Raw genomic sequence first — 15,535 nt, 5'->3', positions numbered from 1 at the left:
TGAAAATAATGAGACAATAGCAGATGGTCAGAAAAGGATTCACTGGAGCTGGTAGAGAGGGAGGGAAGCCTCTTGGGCTGCATGGTGGCTGCAGTAGTTTTATTGATTTATTCCATGCTTTGATATTATCTTTGGAAATCTATCTCAAGGAAAATTTTTATTGGGTAAACATCTTTAAAAATATTACTTCCTGAAGGGAAGAACTCTTTCTGACAGTGCCTTTGATATGCCTGACTTGTCCTTCTCCTGGAGGAAGGTGACTCAGTCCCTGACCCACCAGAGATGGGTTTGGGCGGTGGGGTACACCTGGAATAATAACTCCCAGGCTGCAGCTCACTGCTCATTTCTCAGTCTGATGTTACAGAGAATTTGAATTTTCATCAAGGAACATCTTGCTGGTTCACCAGCTCAACATGACATCACATCATGATGGGGGAGCCACTGGTTACTTCAGTAGCATCTCTTAACCCACACAGTGGGGATCGCTGCTCCAGGCTACTCACTGCCCTCCACATCTTTCTCAGAGCCCCAGTCATCTCATATGCCCCACACTTCTGAGGACAAATGTGTGTGTTAGAGCTGTCTGGTTATTAACAAGAGAAAAGGCTCCCCTGTCACCCTCCGTGCCCCCCCCTGCCCCCCATCACATCCAGTGCAGTTCATCTGAAGTTTTTCTACATTGCCCTCTTTTAATTTTTCTCCTCTGATGCTAAAGTTCCTGTCTATCTAAAAGAAAGGACCACGGGCTCTAAATGCTTTGCAGATGACCCAAATTCTCCACTTTTAAGGGCAGTGCAAAATGGCAGGATGAATCCACACATATCCAGAAGTTTGGGCCCAAACACTTCTAAAGCTGATATTGCCCTATACTCTAAGAATTCATATCACTAATGTGTTGGCAGTCAAACTCTCTTGCAACTCATTCATCAGAAGGAGAAGGGTTTGATTTGTGTCTTGGAGCTATAATCTATATGGTATTAACTAGAATGAAAGATGAAATACATTTAGGTATGCAGACAGTTAACCAGAGTTTAAGTAGATTAAATAATTTAAATAGTGTTAAACGCTGGGCTTTAATAGGTTTTGGCAAGAAGATTATTGAAGAGAGGATATTAATACGTACTGGTACATAACACTCATGAAGCTGGTGGAAATTCTGTGAAGAGAAATATGAAAACCATTGACCAGACCACTGGCCACAATGGAATTATAGTAGAATCCACTAAGTAAAGAAGGACCACAACTCTGTATTAAAAAGACCACAGCTTCCTTCTCTGATTTATTCTCAGACTGTCAATTCCTAATAGCAATGATAATTCCTGTCCACAAGAATAATACCAGCTAATAGATTCTGTGGCTGGTCTCTTCTGAAAGACAGTTAGAATGACCATATCATGAATTTTCCACGTTGTACCAATATTCAGAGGGACCAAGAATCCCTTAACTGTTCAAGCTATATCATGTGTAAGTAAGAGAAATTAAAACAAAGTGTAGATTTCTTCATCTACAGGCAGACAGCAAAGATTCAAACCACAAAACTCTTTGCACAATATCTAAAGGAGTCACAGAAGTCCAAAATAACACAGAAACAATATTAAAGCTTTTTTAAGTTACTTTAAAAGAAAAAAAAATCCAAAAAACCCAAATTCATTGTAGGGAACAATCTCGGGGAAATTATTCCAGGAAAAATTTGTTCACTAACATACAGCGTTGTATGTCACATGGGCTAATTATAGGAATGAAAGCAACATAGGAATTAAATGGTCTTTTCAAGCCTGTAAGGAGTATGAACAAAGAATATAATTACACATCGAGCCCGTTGATTAACCAATTACTAGTTAAAGCAGATTTAGACTTTAAATTAATTTAGCTCTGAATTCTGGGGATTTTTGGGCTAAGATAAACAGTGTTTGAAGATTAATTATCCTTGTCTAAGATGAAGAAACTCATTTCAGTTTTGTTAGCATGTCGAAAGACTGGCTGCTGCATGGGAGAGGGTAGACTGCAAATCTCAGCAGTATTGAATTGACTGATTAAAGTGTATTCTGAGACTCCTAATCACTCTAATCCTCACAGAGAGTGGCAATATTACACATGACATTGTGACAGCCCAAATTAATATTTAAATGAAAAACAGACCAACATTTACCTAGATGAGAAAATGCACTGTCTCCAAAGGACTGAGGGAAGTCCAACCAGACCAGCCAAGGACTTACAAACTCAATAGTGAGGGAGCTACAGCACAGCTTTTCCTGCAACTTTGCCCAAAGAGAAAGTAAAGGTGTAGTTGTGACACCTGCCATTCATTCCACAGCACCACAGCATCCTGACTAACTGTGTGGAAGGGCTAATAACAACATTTTACTTCTCTGTAAGTAAAAAGTTTTCTTTTCAGCTATACCCCCAGGGAAGCGTTTCATGAAGGAAAGATGTCACAATTCAATTATTGTCCTGGTGTGTGGATAGATTTTCTCAGCAACTTGCCTAGTGAGGTGCTCAGCTGCCTAACATCCCCTGCGACATAGAGGAGGGCAAACACTGTGGCACTGTTAAGTGTCCTGGGCCAGCACAGCCTGCTGCTGCACCAGAGCTTCCTGTCCCACATTAGGCTCTCCATTAAATGTCCCCAGTCTGCCCTCATCATGGGTCATCCTTTGTCTTCTTACTGGGAGTGTGTTGGAAGAGAAGCACACCAACTTGCTTGCTATTTCCACAGAAAGAAGTAAAACAGCCTAAAACTTAATATAAATGCTATTTTTAAGATTAGGCCGGTAAATACAGTCAACAAAGGATACCCTTTGGAAGACGAAAGAGCAAAAACCATCACTTCGTTGCTGCCTGCTGAGCACCTCCTCCTCAGTAAAACAGAGCATTGTTTTCACTAAACTACAATGCAGCCCAGGAAGACCTTTCATTATGGCCTCATTCCTTAGGCAGCATATTTCCACTGAAGTCAGTATAAGGCATTTTAATTTGCAGGAACAAGCAGAAGGTACAAACTATATTTTTGGAATACAAAAGCCCGCAAGGTCTGGACCTCTTTGTGGTAGGTGCTGGAACAGCATGTGGGTAGACAGCCCATACTGCAGAGAACGTGGCAAAATAGATGCAAAGTTGCAGAAAATGATGAAATAAATGAAGGACTGAAGATTGCCTGCAGAACAAGGTAAGTCCAGTGAGGTTTCCAGAGTCACAAGAGGCAAACTAGATCTAGGAAAAGCTAGGACTGCAGGGAGCAGGGTAAAAAATAAGGCATCAGCCATTACCATTGAACAGTACCCCCTCATATCTCTCCATTCTCGGGTCAGGTGAGCCCAACATGTTTGTTCCTTACTCAGGCCAGCAAGTTTTATGTGGCATCAAAGAGTGAGTTGCTAGCCCCAGGCAGGATCACTAAAGGTGAAATATCCGCTCTCAAAAAGAATGTGCTTCCCCTCTCCATTTTCTGAATTAATTGGGTTGTGAGAATAATTACCACTACTTCTGCTTATAAAGAACTCGCTGTGGAGGGTCCAGACCTTCTCCCTAAGTAAACAGTGTGATATAAGTATGTTCAGTTTCTTCCTCTCAAAACACTTTCCTTGCAGCATCTGGTGCTTCAACTAAATCCCAGCAACCATGGGATCCTGTCCTGTGAACCCACATTGCATGCTGGTAAATTTAGAGCCATGGGTTTAATATCATTAGGTTGTTTTATTGGTTTTTATAATATTACTACTTCAGCCTGACTAAGAGTCTAGTCTTGGAATAAACTTCATTTTGCTAGGTGCTAGGCAAAGACATGGCTACAAGATTCCTAGCATATTGCACTGGTGCCCCTAATTCCCAGATAGGGGAAAATATGCCTGTTTATCCCCCATGTCCAGACCCCAGAGGTAGCTGTATTTTGGTGATGCAGATGTGGTACACATACAAGATATGCTAAAGACTTCAGGTAAAATATAAATTAAGCAGCAGCATGGCAGAGAAAAGGTTTGTGTTTGGAGACCATCTTCAAAAACAGATTTCTCGCCAACTGCTCCTGCATGCACCCTCCAGTGTGATGTCTGACAGATTCTTAGCACAGAAACTCTAGGAGCAGCACACATCTCTTACAGCAGACATCACTTACAATCATTCTTTTTAAAGAAAACCTGTTCCTACAAAACCAAACACTTGAATCCTTACAATTGACCTAAACAAGTATCCTAGTGCAAGTAATTTTCAGAAGTAAAGGAGACAGCTTTTTTTCTCTCCATCCTCTCCTCTTTTAGTCATCCTCTCACATTCCCTCCAGTGCTCTTCTGCTTCCACACTGCTCAGCCAAAGGGAAAATTCATGTCCTGTTTTTCAAGAAACTGATCTGCAAGCTGCAGAACCCACAAGCCCTGGTCTCCCATCTGGCAGCAAAGCGCCAGCTGTGCTTTCTTCCTTGATTTTAGCTCTTTTTCAAAATATCCTCCTCTCCTTTCAGTCCATGCCAGCGCCCCATCTCCAGCTGGACTGGTAGAAACCCACTCTGTGGCTGGGTCTGGGGGAGTGATGTATGGCCAGTAGTGGTACATCAACTTCTCACAGCAAGGACAAGGAAAAGGGGAAACAAGGACAGGAGCAGCATCAGCTGGATCAGAGAATGGTGGGGAGGGAGAGAGCTTTGAGGGTGGGATATGCTGGGCCATGCTCCCCACCTTTGCTGATTTTACTGCAGCTGGAGCTGTGAGTTTACTGCAGCTGGAGCTGTGAGAAAGCTAGGTCCAGTTGTAGCTCCAGCAGATCCCCACTGAGACGGGGTAAACAGGGCTTGCAGCTTGGGCAGCTTTGCACAGACAAGGTGAAATTCCCTGTGCTGCTTGTCTGCAGATTTTCCACGTATATATATATCCAGTTGCATATTGATTTTAAAAAAGTACTTGCCATTCACTTTTAGAAACAGCTGCATTGTTCTGGATTAAATTTAAAGAAAACATCAGCTTTAGGCTGATGCACTTGACAAAAAGCATATAGGAACAGACCCTTATAATGGGAAATATTATGCAGGCCTTTTAAAGGAGGTGCCACCAGTTTTGTCTGAGGTTATGAATTCCACACTTCAGCCTTCACATCTCATGTGAGCTTCACAGGACTGGCAGTACCATGCCTGATGGGAAATGGGCAGGGAGTGGATGTTTCGATGGGGTGGCAGGGCACCTGGTCACCAAGCACTGCTTTTGGATGGGGAGGTCTGGCCACCCCTGTCCTGGTGGCACCACCCAAGGGCTGGCTGCTACAGCCACCCACCCCTTACAGCCAGAGACCTTGCCAGCACACAGGAGCACTGAGACACACAGCTTTCCCTCAGCTGAAGACATCCAGAGTATTTACTCGATTATTGACATGCTGCTGAGAGTCATCATATCCTCAGAGGCTCCAGTCTGTGCCAGGAACTCAGAAACATGTGTTTCTCCTTGGTGTTTTACACCAGGGTTGACACATCTTCTGCTTCACCTGCAGCTGCCTATGCTGCAGAATGCTGCAGCTTGGGTACATTCAATTCCTCCAAGCACCCAAAATGTGAAATGACAACATTGCTTGTAAGATCATTGCTGCAGGACTGGGAACAGGTTTTGCTTTGTGAAATTAAAGAGGCACCCAAATGCATCTTGAGCTGTTTCTGTCACTGAATGCTGCCTGCCCAGCACAGGGTGTCTCAGGAGGCTGTGCTGTGCTCAGTGCTGGTGCTGCTGCTCTCGGCATAATCTGTAGCTGCAGCTGTGATTTATTTTTTTCTACAGAGCTGGGGGTAGGTGAGTCACACTGTAAAACAGTGGAGGATTGAGAGGCCAGGCCCATGCTCAACTATGCCTAGGTATTCCCAGGAGGTCTCCACTGCTTTCAGGTAGCTCCACCAGCAGCCAGAAGCCACCATTCCAGTGGCCTGCCAGAGTGAATAGGTGACTGTACAGCAGGCAGCCCTCTGCAGGGGCTCTTGAGTGAATCACTCTTGCCTCAGCAGCAGGAAACTGCAAGCCACAGGAACAGTGATAGCAACAGAGAGACACACTGCAGCATGCTGAATTTACAGAGACTCTGCAGGCAAGGGCACAGAACTCCTCTCTGTGGCAGTCTCTGAGGGGCTTTGCTCTCTGGAAAAGGCAGGTGTGTGGGTTGCAGCAAGTTGTGTTCAGGCAGTGTACAGGAGCCAAACAGGCTCCCTGAAGTTCAAAAGTAGGAAGGATCTCCTGTCAAAGCGAAACCCCAAGATCACCCCCTTGCCACAGTACACATCATGCCATGTATGTGAAGAGGCAGGGAACAGCCTGCTCTTGAACCCCAGCTCTCATTCACCTTTCTAAGAGGATACCTATGCCATCCATTATTTCACAGCTGCTTTGCTCTGAAGGCCACCTCAAGATTTAAGAGGTCCTGAGGGAGGAAACCCAAGCACAGTATGGGATGGTCTAAAGTGGAACCTCCAGTGTTCCCAGCAGCAGGGACAAAATCTGTTTGAGCCTCCTGGTGCAGCAAAGTCAACTGGATGCTTGGGCACAACTAACAAAAGAGAGTAGAAATTTCAGTTGCACAATCATTACACTGGAAGCAACCCTTCAGAATTATAGTAGAGGGTGTTCTGAGTTCCTTGGGGGCAAAGATGATAGGAATTACTTTCCTTCCTCTCTCAGTTGTGTAGAGTCCATGCATTTCACAACTGCTACCTCAGCCAAGAGGATGAGACCTGTCAAGACATTTAGGAACTATTTTCCTACTAAGTTCAATGCCATACTGGGTATACAAACAAGGAAGGTCTTGACACATAGATTCCATTTTGGGAATCTACCCTTTTATATATAAAGGATTATATATATATATATATATATATATATATATGGAATACACCCTTTTATAGCTTTGGAACGTTTTTATTCCAATATTACTCCATTTCCTTTGGCCTTACATCTCTGGAGAGATTATAAATAAACACACAGAAGAAGAAAACAATTCTGGATATACGTAGCCAGAGGTGCAGTTCTCCCCCAGAGCCACACAAGTACCCCTGAGGTAGTCAGCTGCAACAATATAGAATGAAATCCAGTGCTGGATTATTTTAGCACGACATGTAGTAGCCAATGATGATTAAATTACCAACAGTTTTCAAAAATCCATCCACACATGCTTGACATTAAATGCTTGCATTAGTGAAGACTACAGCCTCTCTATTCAGAGTGCAAAGCAATATCCTTTGTAATTCCTTCTAAATGTATTGCCTTTAATGTCAATAAGACCTATTGTTTTCATACTGTGGGATAGCGTCAGAAGCAGGGAAGTGCTCTCTCTGCCCTTCAGAATTAGAAATATCTCACTCAAATGCTTTTTAACTCAGCTCCTTGCTCAGCTAGGGAGAGGCTGTTCTGGTCATGGGTTTGGCAATTTCTCATCCAGTGGGACATTTCCAAGTGGACCAGTTCTTTTTAATAAGTAGATCTCACTGTACCTTTAAAGAGGATTATATGCTTACAGGTCTTACTACCCCTCAAGAAGAGTTAAGATATTCAATAATTGGCAGCCTTTGAGAGGTAAAACTGAGAAGTTTTAAAGGCATATTAAGTGTTCAGGTAGAAAAGCAGGATGGCCAGACGGAGGCCCCCGTTCTCCTCCAGACAGTCATGCCAGAAGACCCAGGCCAAACAGCACATCTCTGCACCATTGGCACAGAAACTCTGCAGGTAGCTCCAAGCAGGCCCTGGAACCAGAGGCGCCAGGAGTACTGCTGTGTTGCCCTTCCTGAGTTAACCTACCCAGGGCTGGGCCATTCACTGAACTAGTGCTTTACTGCATCCAGGATTTATTATTTTCCATCATCTCCTAGCCCGACAGAGATTATCCTCCATCAAGGGTCACAAGAGGAGGCAACCCTCCCCATTGTACTGCACCAATGCCACTAAAAGTTCCCAAGGATCTTTCATGAGCCCAAGGCACTTCTCCATCAGGTGAGATGCTTCACTTAGTACTCAATTTTCACAATGTGGCTGGGTACTGGCTGCCAATGTCTTAGATCCTGCAGTGCCTCCTTAGCCAGTATAATCTTGGTTGCTGAGCTCAAGTTAGCTGGAACAAGGTCAGTAGGCATTTAAGTACACGTAAATGCAAGCTGGAAATGCCAAAATGGGTTAAAAATGCTCCAGTCCGTACACAAAAATTAGTCTGCAAGGCACTTTGATTACTTGCTTCCGGAAGTAGGAGATCTCCCATGCCAGAAAGAGGGTTAAATTACTTGCCCCAACAGTCCCATACAGCAGAGGTGAGGTCAGGTTTAGAGAGCTGGGTCCCCATCTTGCCAGTCCACCAGCAGGCCAGCAGGCCATATTAACACTATAATTATACATTTCTCATCTGCCTCTGGAGCTTTTTGTTAGAGCTAGATAATTAAGCACTCCTTCTGGCTACGTTCTTTTAATGAAATGGTGCATGTAACACAGCTTGGTATTTATTAATGCTAATGAGTTTTCAAAACAATCTGAGACAGCAACTCACCTTTCACTTGTGTGATTGCAGTACATGTCCAGCATCATTCCCAGTTTAATGATGCCATGTGTCACGGGTCAGTCTCCTTAAGAAGGCAGTCTGTAACATAAAATACAGCAGTCTCCATCTGCACTCGGGCTGTTCTGAATGAAAAGCAGGTCCAGGCTTGAACTAACAGGAGCACATGCCAGCTTTCCTCTCCCTTTGAGGTGCTGATGGTGGTTTATAAATTTTTAGAACAAGGTCAGAAGTTTATTTGCCTGCTGAATCTCAGTTAGCGACCTCACATCTCATAGGCAAGTAAACATAAGCCTTCCAAATCTGACACTCCTGATGTTTCTTAACACAGAGAAGCAAAAATGTAAACCTCAAATTTACAAGAGCCAGCAGAGGTTACATATTAATAGCTCAGTTGCTTGAGATGAGATGGTTTGATAAGCACGGATCAGCTCTCTGTCACAGAGACCATGGTAGTCAAAGCCATGCTGACAGCTGCCTGCCGTGGTAGAGGACTGATGAGCATGAACTACCTCAAGGTTCATTTCTTAAAGATTATGGTTTCCAGTGCAAACACTCTTGAAGTGACTCTGATGGTCAGGATACATCCTTGGAAATATCTCTATGTGTAGATGCATGGGGCTGCAATACAGTTCTCTTTTCCTGGAAGACAGGTTCTGGGCCAGTGTCTCCTGTTCCGACTGTCATAGGATTCTGAAAAGTCCCTGGTCTCTGGTCCCATCCCAGGAACTGGATGCACAGCCCTGATCAGGACTACTTCTGGAGAAATTGAGGTATTTTGGAGGCATGGAGGTCCAGCTCCAGTGACACGACAATAGCAAGATGAAGGCACAGTATGGTGTACATTGCCACATTACAACTGCAGGGGCCACGCAGGTAGCCAAGCCCACATCCTCTCCCACATGAGCTGCTGTCATTCCCTCCAGTGCCAGGAACTATGGGGTCTTTCTCCTAGCTGCAGACTCAGACTCCTGGCTCATCCTGCCTCCAAAGAACTGAGCCAGCCAGTCGCAGCAGCTCCTGGGTGCAGAGCCATGGCCCCAAAGGCAGCTGCCTGCCTGGGAATAATAATGGTCTCCTTGTTGCAAACAGTGGGTGGGTCAAACGGGACAGTGAGACTCTCCAGGACATCCCACCAGTTTGTGAGGGGCTGGGTCAGGGCAGGTGTACAACCCCAGCAGACTTGCTCAGGGATGCTCTGCTTGGAAAGCCCTGCAGCAGCTTCCAGCACTTTGGTCTCACTGGCGCAGGCACCACAGGATCATGTTTATTAACAAAAGACAGGAAAACTAACTGTGACTGTTTATAAATTGCATGGGTCCAAAAACGGCTCACCCAGAGGAGCAATGCCACCGAGGACTGAGGAGTTGCTCTGGCTGAAACCAAAGCTGAGCTTTGCAGAAATACTGCTTAACTTTTATGTGAGACATTACTGAGCCTAATAAATCCCTGCATAACACCTTCATTAAGCGGGATTTACTGTAATATGCTATATACTCTTTATGCCTCACCTGCATAAACAGCCATGTTAATGCTATAAATTACTGTGCTCATGTTAATGTATCACAGGCACCTCAACCAAGGTGAAATGCTTAATGGCATTCAGTAAGCACCTGAATAGCAAGAAAGGGTGGAACAGAAGAGAAGCTTCTCTAGTAATTGAGACAGACTGTGTGAGTGCTGTAAGCCTTATAAAATCATTCTTAAAAATAAAAAGGAAAAAAGATCTAAACCCCCTAAGTTTTGCATACCGCAGTATTAGTGCTAGACTTCAAGGCTTTCTAAAGGAAATTGGCTCTGATTTGTGAGATATGCATTACATCATAGTCTTCTTTTAGGACATTATGTCATTCCTGCTGAGACGCATTATCTCAGCTTGGCCCAGCATTAGCGATTTTTGCAGGCCTACTGCAGTGTTTCCAAAGCACTGCTGGGAAACACAGATTGAAATCTGAAACGTTTATCTTTTACAAAGCTGAAAAAAGAGGAAAGATGTTAACATCAGGCATCACTGACTTTCTTAACCCTCTCTTGGCTCTGCTTCTTACTGGGGCTCGGATTTGATGTTTTGGACATGCTGCACAAACAAAGCATCCTTTAAAAGCTTACTTTAGGGGGGCATAATACAGTGTTTCTTCCCACTCCCTGAGAATTGCCCTTGCAGCTGCCTGAAAAACACCTCCCTGATCTTTACAAGATGTCAACACGAATCAGATTGTACCTATATACACTGACAAGCTAGATTCCACAGACACGTCTGGAACACGTATTCAGAACAAAAGGGGAAGGCAGTGAAAAGATTTATGTGACTCAATCTCTTATTAAAATTTTATGTAGTATCAAGCAACTCTAGTATTCTGGTTTTTAGTCCCTACAGAGATCATGCACACCCATATGGACCTTCACATCCCAATTTTGAGGACACAAAAGCAGAATTCCAAGATGTTTATATTAGGGAGCAATTTTTATGCAGGGAACTGAGCAGATAGTATCTCTTCTGACTTCAGACATGCAATTAGCAGACCATTTCATCTCAGTGCATCCAGAGCAAGATTACAGGCTGTGTCAAGAAAGGACCAGACAAATGCTTTCAAGATAAAGCAAGGATAATTCCAAAACCTTGGACAATTCCAATACCTCTCTCCACAAAAGCACAATTAAAAAAATGAGTTGCAAGTGCTAAGAAGAAATGGGAAACATTCAAGCATGACTAAGTTTCAACTCCCTCTCTTGTTATAAACTACTTCTATTAAGTAGAGAGCTTTAATTTCTCTGCTCCATTTTTCACTTGTATTGTGTGATCAGTGTTTGGTGCTTTAAGGCTCTCTGCTACAGCTGTAGCATATTTTCTAGAGAGATTGCAACAGCAGCTCCTGTGCAAATGTGTGCTTAGTGGCACAACCAGAACTCAGGAGGCAGGACATCCTTTAATCCTTCCAGACATCTCTTTCCCACTTGGAGTAAAAGATTATTCTTTCCTTCTTTTCCTTTTAGGTTGCAGAGCTGGAAAATGGAGCATTAGGAAGAAGATCAAGTTCTCATGTGTACTTGACACCTGCTGTCATCTTGATATTTGCAAGGTGAATTTTCTGGTTCTAGTAGTCTACTTGCATGGGCAGAAGTTTTATGGTTTAGGGTCCAATGGCTTTTAATTCTTAATGTTCCCAAAGAGAAGCATGTGGCAAGAGCCCATCCTGCTACACTTTGCTGTTGTGACAAGGTAACGCGACATTAGATGTAAAAATGCTACACACAGAAGGATAAAATCACTTTGTTTTGTTAAAGAGCCATTCATAAGAGCTGGAAAAAAGTGGGTTTCCAGACATTGTCAATGAAAATATACTCATGGGATTTTGGCAATGATTCCTTGCACCAAAAAAAGGAAATGATGATCTGTAATGCCTCACCTGAAGAAAACACAAATGTCATGACAAGACAGTGAATTACCCACTGACTGAAGTGTCAGCAAGGCAGCCCACAAATAGGTGGGCTGGCTGGCTGGCTGCTGGGTCATTTGGAAGGTCGGGAGTAACGTGGTATATAACATGGTAAGAGCTGCTAGATTCACTGAGGTGAAAAGTTGTTACAGGCTGGTGCTTTATGGGTCTTGCATGGCTCAGGATGCTAGGTGACAATTCACTGACGGAATAGACTGTATTGATCTGAGAGACCAACAGTTCTGAAAGATGCTTCATTTAAGGCACCACAGCAAAATGCATTTAAAACTCTGACCAATTAAATACAAATACTTTTGCTCTTCCCTCCAGGAACTTGTAAAACTGAAGTCATAGCATTATGAAACAATGGAATCAAACACATTCAGATTACCAGAGCATAAACTCACTTTATCTGTGGGACTCTAGCGGAGTTTTAATGAGAGTATAACTTGGCAAATGGTGCAAAGCAATGGAGTAATAACAATTGAGCTCCTTAGGAAGGACTTATGCAAATTTCATGCATTCTCCAGTTTGCACAAAGAAAGTCCCTTCTGGCAGAAGCTGCTGAATGAAGGCTGTTGCCAGAGGGCATCACCCCACCAGGAAAATAACACCAGTGTGCTGGGACAACACAGGAAGGGATGCTCTACCCCACAGCTTCCCTGCAAATGGAGGTTGCCCCATCCTTCAGGTTCCCCTTCAGATGGAAGTTCCCCCTCCCCTTTCCAGCAGTTCTCTCTGCCCTCATGCCCTGCCAGCTGTGGGATCCCTTTCGGTGGCAGGTGTTGGTCTGGTCTCACATCCTATGGATCCTGCATGCCTTTCCCAGTGCCTACGTTTACAGCAGTCTGCAGCACATTCCTCCTTGAGGGCCTCTGATCACCTGGAGCGCCTGAGGGGCCAGCTTGGGGCTTTCCCTTTGCCAGTAGGTTGTCAAGCAGCAAGGAGCATTCAGGAGACCTCTCCAGTACGCAGCTCCAGGCAATGCACAAACTCAGCTGGAATTGCCTGAGGTCAGGGTACAAGGGCTCCAGACCATGCCTGCATCCTGGGAGCAGACCTTGCATGACTGAGTTTCCCCAGCAGCAAGAAAAACAGTGAGGCCAAAGGAAGGGCGAGCCTTACCATCTTCTACCAGAGCTGGTTCAATTCCCTCACATAGAAGGCCTTAAATATTCCTTCACCTTCTGTCCTTTTCATTCCAACATCCTCAGACATAATTTAGAGAGATTCCTTTAATTTTAATTAACTTTAAACTCCTACTTTTTCCCCCATTGGTGTGAATTAGCAGCCTGTGCCTGATTCCCCACTGCACAGCTGTGGTTTTACAGCCGTGTAGCTCAACCAATTTTGTACTTCCCTGAGTTATGAGGCTCACTGGTGAATTTATGTCAAGAAAAGACACCAGCCTGCTCCAGCCTGCTCCAGACCCAGTGAGAGAGCCTTAACTTATGGGGCTGCAGCTTACAGCTTTAACTCTAATTTAGATGGGGAAGGAGTCTTTTTTGTCAACAAGTGAAAAACTAAAATATATCTTTTTGAAAGAATTGGGTCAAACTTGATAAGTTTCCAAGGGAAAAAAATGGCACAATATATCAAAGCTCAGAAATTTTGTGGGTTTTAACATTTGGGAATATTTTTGAGAATTGCTGCACCATTAACAGATGACACAAAGCTGAGTGCTGCAGCTAACATGTCTGGAGGATGGGATGCTATCCAGAGGGACTTGGATAAACTCATGGAATTCTCATGAGGTTTAACAAGTCCAAGTGCATGTGCTGCCCGTGGGTCAGAGCAGCCCTGGTACCAGCCCAGGCTGGGGATGAACAGATCCCAGCAGCCCTGCCCAGAAGGAATTGGGGGTGCTGGTGGCTGAGGCTGGACATGACCCAGCCATGGGCACTCCCAGCCCAGAGAGCCACACGTGTCCTGGGCTGCATCCAGAGCAGGGTGGGCAGCAGGGCCAGGGAGGGGATTCTGCCCCTCTGCCCTGCCCTGCTGAGACCCCACCTGCAGGGCTGCATCAGCTCTGGGCTCCCAGCACAGGAAGGACAGGGACCTGCTGGAGGGAGTCCAGATGATGAGGGTTGAGAAGATGATCAGAGGGTTGGAGCACCTCCTCTATCAGGAAAGGCTGAGGATTTGCTCAGCCTGGAAAAAAAAAAGGCTTAAGGGTAAGCTAATTCTCTTCCAGTACCTGAAGAGAACCTACAAGAAAGATGGAGAGAGACTTTTCACAAGAGCATGCAGTGGCAGGATGGAGGGACAAGGGGGATGGATTCAAACTGAAAAAGAGTATATTAGGAAATCATACATTAGGAAAAATTTATTTACTGGTAGGGTTGTAAGGCATTGGTACAAGTTGCCCAGAGAAGTTGTGGATGCTCCAGTCCTGGAAGTGTTCAAGGCCACGTTGAAGGGAACTCACAGCAACCTCTCTTAGTGAAAGATTCCTTCAGCAGGAGAGTTGGAATGAGATGGTCTTTAAGATCCCATTGAACCAGGCCATTCTATACTTTTATGATTTTCACTTGATGTTGAAGAACAAAACTTTTTTTACTTATTCTTTGGTAACACTGCTCCACTTCAATACTGATCCAGGTGTCCCCTTCTCTAAAATGAAAAAAATAATTATTTTGAGAATATTAAGCAATGTGAAAACAAAACTGGGGTATATTTTATGTGTCAGTATAACACACATAAAATATATTTATTTAGACATATATTTAGAGTATAAACCAATTTGGGCATTATTTTAATTAAAATCTTTAAATTTTCTTGTATTTTATCTCATGGTTTTCCCTTAATTGTTTGTTCTGATTAACCACACAATTACAAGGCCTGTTTTTCACTCAGCTCTGGTCACAGCCCAGCAGTTACTGGTTCAGCACATTCAGCACACCCACTCTGGGCAGAAAATGGTGGGACATGTCAAAAGCCCAAGCTCTCAGAGTGGACACCTGAACCTGCCATTCACTCCAAAGTCAGCACAGAAATCCCTTTTTAGTGTCCCCACAACTTTTGGTCTGTTCTGCAGCTTCCCGAACATACCATGCATTGGATCCTGTGGATTCAGTACATTCATTCATCCTCTGCCTAGTGTAGGTAATCTGACTGCTGAACTATTCTCCTGAACATATCTGTATTTAGCTAATTCTTTAAATCTTCTGCCATGTCCCAGCATTGTAGTCTAGTTGTGTGTCCACGAACTTATGTGTTATCCTCTTAGCCCATTAAATTATTTTGAAAGAATTCTATTTATGGAAGAAATTCTGATGCCATGTAGTTAGGCCTGATTGAATAGAGGAGCTATGTAAAGTCACTATGATCATCCCTGGAGAAAATTGTCTTGTCTTATGCATGTGAGCATCAAGATGGGTCTGACTTAAAGCCCACTGCAGCCTTTTTGCTGGCCTCAGCCAGCAGGCTCTCATTTGCCCTCCTGAAGCATTACAGGAGACAGGAACTTTGGCAGAGGGCTCCTTTTGATGATATTTTTCCATTCTTAGTGAGGATGATTTCTGAATTGGCTTTATGTGAGCAAAACAGAAAAAGTGTATTCTTAATTTTAAATTTTAAAATTAATTTTTTTTAATTGAATT

General features: G+C 43.9%; 1 long non-coding RNA gene across 1 annotated transcript in view; it reads right to left on the bottom strand.

Moving 5' to 3' along the window:
- The window catches only part of LOC139589150 (uncharacterized), a 78,998-nt gene that overhangs the window by 4,902 nt on the left and 58,561 nt on the right, over positions 1-15,535 (bottom strand). Inside the window, exons 3-4 of the long non-coding RNA XR_011678948.1 lie at positions 14,268-14,546; positions 8,478-8,577 (exon numbers count right to left, since the gene is read on the bottom strand). This is a non-coding gene — a long non-coding RNA (uncharacterized lncRNA). The remainder of the gene's footprint in view (positions 1-8,477; positions 8,578-14,267; positions 14,547-15,535) is intronic.

This window comes from Agelaius tricolor, unplaced genomic scaffold (assembly GCF_023055355.1).
Source record: "Agelaius tricolor isolate 1412-34295 unplaced genomic scaffold, bAgeTri1.0.p SCAF_4, whole genome shotgun sequence".
NCBI lineage: Eukaryota > Metazoa > Chordata > Aves > Passeriformes > Icteridae > Agelaius > Agelaius tricolor.
The sequence above is the reverse complement of the archived record's forward strand: the minus strand, read 5'-3'. Positions and strand labels throughout refer to the sequence as shown.